The 5,557-nt window shown below is 36.9% G+C and overlaps 1 pseudogene across 1 annotated transcript; it reads right to left on the bottom strand.

Moving 5' to 3' along the window:
* Positions 1-308: 308 nt before the first annotated feature.
* On the bottom strand, positions 309-3,666 carry LOC149024226 (ferredoxin, root R-B2 pseudogene; annotated as a pseudogene). The gene is made up of 2 exons (XR_016171427.1): positions 3,462-3,666; positions 309-1,042 (listed from the first exon to the last, which is right to left on the bottom strand). The product of XR_016171427.1 is annotated as a ferredoxin, root R-B2 pseudogene (transcript).
* Positions 3,667-5,557: the final 1,891 nt, after the last annotated feature.

The raw sequence follows: 5,557 nt of genomic DNA, 5'->3' as shown, positions 1-5,557 counted from the left end.
TGGGATGAATTACATGTAGAGGGGGAGGCATCTTTTTATAGCCTTTCCCTATCCTACTTTCTCCCACATCTACTCGAACTGGGACTAAAACTCTCAACAAACTCCCACTTCTTTTCGATGTGGGATAACAACTCCTACTTCTACTAGATGTGGGACTAACACTATACAACACTAGCAATCTATGGGTGTAATCCAAAGCCACAAGATCCCTAGTTGCATTATCAGTAATAATATACATAATGACATAATCAAGAGTAAAGAACAATTTAATAATTAATTAAAAAATAAATAATTTCAAAATCCAAGAAAATAACACTGAATAAATCCAAGGAAAATGTATCAGCATAAGCAAAAACTATCAAAAGTTAAGTGTTGCTGTTTTAAATGGATGAAGAGTTTAACTTCAACCTACATAGAGTTTGGGACGAGTCAATCTACATTTCAATTTTCAAGTTTAAAATTTGATTTTGAAATAGCCTTACAACTGAAAGATAATACCGCTAGCATTCCCAATACCTTACATATATCAGCTAAAGATTTAGACTCAAACGTAAGTATTACAAATTTTATAACACTGCTTAGTAGAGCTCGCCTTCTTTGTGTGTGTGCATCACACAATCAGCAGTTGGATAGGAGACGCAAGTTAACATATAACCCTTTTCCATCTGATTGTCATCAAGGAAGGATCCATCTGACTGGTCAACCGCACCTGATACCAATTGAGCTGCACAGGTAGAGCATGCTCCAGCCCTACATGAATATGGAAGCTCCAATCCTGCATTTTCAGCTGAATCAAGGATATAAGCATCATCTGGGGCCTCAATCTCCTTCTCATTTCCATCTGGTCCGATCAGCTTCACCTTGTAAAGTGCCATTGCAAACACTCTCAAGTTTGAGGAACCTTTCAAGCCAAATGCCTTAGAAACACTCTTCACAGAACTCAAAGAACCTGGACTCTTAATTGAAAGACTACTTTTCCTTGTGCGTGCATTCTTGAACAGGCAAGGGGAGGAGGAGATGCTCACAGATGACATGCTTAGGACTATTCAAAAGGAAATTCAAGATTCGTTGAGTTTATTACAAAATAAAGGCCAAATGAAAGAAAACATACTCAAAACCAATGATGCATTATGATCCAGCAAGAAAGGCATAAATTAATGTATACATGCAGGATCCACCATTTCCAAAGCCTACTAATAGAACTTGAACAAAATGTGGATACTTCAATTTCTCCTATAGCGAAAACTTCCCTATCAAGGAGATCCCCTAGCAGGTGGCCTGCTCCTCCTCAGGTAATACGATTGTTCATCCCCTCTACAATGTAGTGTAATTAAGGGTGTCCATTTGATATCGAAATTATATACCGAAACCAAAATTGCCTGTATAAAACAGTACATCCTTAAAAACCAGTTTTGATTCCCGCAAAAGAAACAATGGGTACATTTCTCTTAGGCTGCGTTTGTTTGCTGGAATAAAGGTGGGGTGGGAAAATTCTTGAAAAATTGTAGATTTTTTACTTTTCCCTATAATCACAAAATTGTAGATTGTTTGGTTGCTTGGGGTGGGAAAGTGAGAGACAAGTTTCCTTGAATCAAGGAAACTTGTCTAGTGATGTGGCAACCCAACTTTCCCACTTCAAGCCATTTTAAAACCCCACAAATTTAGTGGGACTTTGTGGGAAAGTTTGGAAAAGTAAAAAATGGGACCCACCACTATCACTTTTCCACAAAACCCTTTCCTTTCCTTTCCTTCTCCCTCACCCCATTACACATAGGACTCACATGTTTTTTTTCTTCACACCCCATCTTTGCAAACAAACGCAGCCTTAGAAAAACCAGGCAAAATTTCTTCTCTCCTTGGGGCTCTATGAGAGGAAACAAGTTCAAGTGTCCAGTAAAAAGTAAATTAGACCTTGAAACCAATATTGAATGATTAGGGGTTAAGTAGAATTTCTAAAGCCTCATAAGACTCGGTCAGAGCTTTGCTTTCTGATTTTGCACGCTTAATTTTCATTTCTTTCCCATTCAAAGCAGATAAATCAAGAGGTTTAGGTCTTAAGGCTAAACCTACTTACATGCAAAAGGAAGTGTTGAGGGTCTAAGAAACCTAAATTGAAGCCTTACTCCTGAGTCCAAAACAAAGTTGAAGATGACACCAATCCTGGAGATACATCTTGCACAAATTTCAGACCAAAATACTCCAACTGGTTGACCCTACTAGTCGATCTAGTGCATCAACTAATGACTCGATACAAGCAAAATAAGGGTTATAGCTAGGGTCAGTTATGAGAGGGAACAGCTTGCACCAAGCGAGAGTTAGGAAAGGCCCCCACCCCAGAAGGGTGCCCTTGCTCTCTTGGCAAAACGCTTCCAAACGAAAGAAGAACGTCTCACCATTTCGAAGAACGTCCCCCTTTCTTTGCTCGCCGACCGCCTAGCTCGTTCTTCCATTTTGAGATCTGGATAGAGTCTCGCTCCGGAGAGGGTCCCATCAAGTACAACATTTGATTGCATGACGATGGAACACAAGATCTTTTCTTTCCCAGGTAGAAAACAAATTTATTCAGGAGTCAAAACCGAAGTAGGAGAGCGTAGCACTACCAGCCAAGATGTGGAAACCGGCTAAACAATCATTCCCCACAATTGACTGTGCCTTCTGGCCCAGGACATGACCAATACAATTATTAGTCCTAGCAACAAGGACAAAATGGCTCTCTTACTAAGGAACACAAAGTCAAGCGGACAATAAAAGGGCTCAATGTCATTTAATATACGCTAAAGTTTTGGTGGCCAGAAAAATCAATATGGATACATTTCTTTGAAACTAACCAGCAAATTTCTCTTAGAGCTTTATATATGAGATGAATAAGCTCAAATGGAATATATGTTTAATGCTCATGTGCCGTTCTTAGATTTCCAAGGGCACAATTTAATGGCTACTTGCTATTTTTTTTCTTTTGTCATAGCAACTTGGGGTCCTCAGACCCAAGGGACGAGAAAGGGAGAAGGTGAACAGACGTTCAAACTAATAATTTTCTTAATTTTCTTAGACTTACTGCCACCAATGTGCTATAAGCACATACAGACTATGTTGTCTTCACTCTAACGCCACATCTGCCGAATTGATGATTATAACCACATTCAGGTATAGATTGGATGCATGGCTTTCTCATCAAATAGGAAAGCAAACAGAAAAGCTAAGATTTACAGTGAGTTTCCATATAGATTAAAAAAAGATGCGCTTATATGATTCTAAAATCTGATCAACGAAGTAGTAGAACAAAACTACAGAGCATAAAAACTACCGAAAACTTCCAGTTCTCAATACAGTAAATATAAGCCCCCAACAAAACCAAATAAAGATAAAAATCAATAAATAAATCATGGATTCTTTCAATATATGCAGAGTACTACTATCAGAGAACTGAAAATCAAACGAGATCCGAAGGCTGGAGATCTTACAGAGCTAAAGATTCTTGGATTTAGCGAAGACGAGATTCTGGGTTGCCCAGCTGTGGAAGCAAATCTTAGGCCCTTCTATGTATCTGCTTTCTGGGTTTGCTCTCAATTTATTGGAGATCTTACACAACGGACAGTCTAAAGAAGCGGAAACTCCAAGATGAGACTGCTCGTGCTGCAAGCAATACTATGGATGGTATGGATGGTATTTAATATTTATAGAGGTAGAGAGAAAAACTGTGTTCCACGACTATTTAAAGCGACGGATATTTGAATTAAATAAAATAAAATGAAATAATTGTTTTTATTTTGAAAACAACGATGAGGTAAGAAAAAGAACCGTCATTTTCAAATGAACTTTTTTTCATTATTTTATTATTTATTATTTCTTACATCAAATAAGTCCTTAGGAAGCTTACAAGATGGAAACGATAAGGCTGTCTTTGTTTGTAAATGTGGAGAGAAAAAAATGGAAAAAAAAAAATGTGGGTCCTATGTATAGTAGAGTGAAGGAGAAGAAAATGAAACGAATGGATTATTTGAAAAAATTAAAATTGCGGGTTCCACTTTTTACTTTTATATATTTTTTCATAAAATTTCACATATTTTATGGGATTTTTAATAAGCTTGGGATGGAAAAATTGGTTTATCACCTCACCACACAAGTTTTCTTTAATTAAAGAGACTTTGTCTCTAACTTTCCCACTCCAAGTAACCAAACAAACTATATTTTTAGAATTTAAAGGAAAAGTTTGTTATTCTAAAAGTATAATTTGTTTTATCAATAATTTTTTCACCCATCTCGGCCCATGTATAGTGGGGAGAAAGAGAAGGAAATGAAAGGAAAAGAAAAGAATGGATTTTATGGAAAAGTGATAGTTGTGGGTCTTACTTTATATTTTTCCATATTTTTCCACAAAAATCTACACATTTTGTGGGGTTTTGAAAATGTTTGGTATAGAAAAGTTTGCTTGCCACCTCATCAAACGTGTCTCTAGCTTTTCCTCCCCAATCAACCAAACATACTACACTTTTAGGAATTTAAAAGGAAAAGTTTGTTTTTTCAAGAAATTTTTCACCACATCCTTATTCCAGAAAACAAACAAACGCAGCCTAAAGAAAAAAGCATGGAAGATTGGAGTGAAACTTTTAGGAAGAGTAAATAGAGGCCAAGTGAAAGAAAGAGAAATTTTTTAAAGCCGTCATTAAAAAACCAAAGTAATAGAAAAAAACAAAGTAAAAGACCCCACGTGTAAAACCCAATCACTTATTTATGAAAAGGGAAAAATGAAAGAAAAAATAAACAATCAATTGGGTCATTGCAAGGTTGGTGAGTGGTAAGATCCATACTTCTCAATGGAGAGGTCATGGGTTTGACCCTTGCGGACGACAAAGCTCCCTTTGAAGATGTAATCGAGGTGCACGCAAACTAGTCCAGATGAACCTCAGATACGGGAAAAAAAAAATGAAAAAAAAAAAAAAGGAAAACAACCAATTGCTTGTCATTTTAGCATTTAATCCTTGCTAAAATTGAAAACAACTAATTAACCCTCTCCACTAAGACTCAAATTGAATATTTCTTGCTATTTATGCTTAGAATGCAAACTTTTGAATTCCATTACTAAAATAACTATCTGAATGAGTAAAAAATAATTAATCGGGTCGAACAACAATCAATCTAGCCATTCGATTGAGACCTGTTCAAAAATGAATACCAAAAGTATCGTAAACACCATGGAACCTGACAGTTATAGAAGGAGATGTGATCCTGTTAGACTCGAGATAGACAATCGTGCTCTATATGGAAATCGTAACTGACTCACATTAAGGGAGAAAAACCCTATGATCGAACTGCTACAAATGAGAACTGTGAATTGATCCAATGGTTAAGAATAGGGGTAAACCCTATGTAAACTAAAGCATAATCATTTCCCTCCACTCTCACATTTCAATTAAGCTTTGCAACTCGCTCAAGCTTTGTGGTGATTCTCTTATTCATTTAACCTTAAGAGGTGGCTTCTTGGTCGTCAAGTCAGCCCATGTGAAATCCAGCCCAAACCCTAGCCTGGACACCATGTCTGTTTTGGATGAAGAAGTGA

This window comes from Hakea prostrata, chromosome 2 (genome assembly GCF_041222555.1).
Source record: "Hakea prostrata isolate BN-2017 chromosome 2, UWA_Hpros_2, whole genome shotgun sequence".
Lineage (NCBI taxonomy): Eukaryota > Viridiplantae > Streptophyta > Magnoliopsida > Proteales > Proteaceae > Hakea > Hakea prostrata.
The sequence above is the reverse complement of the archived record's forward strand: the minus strand, read 5'-3'. Positions and strand labels throughout refer to the sequence as shown.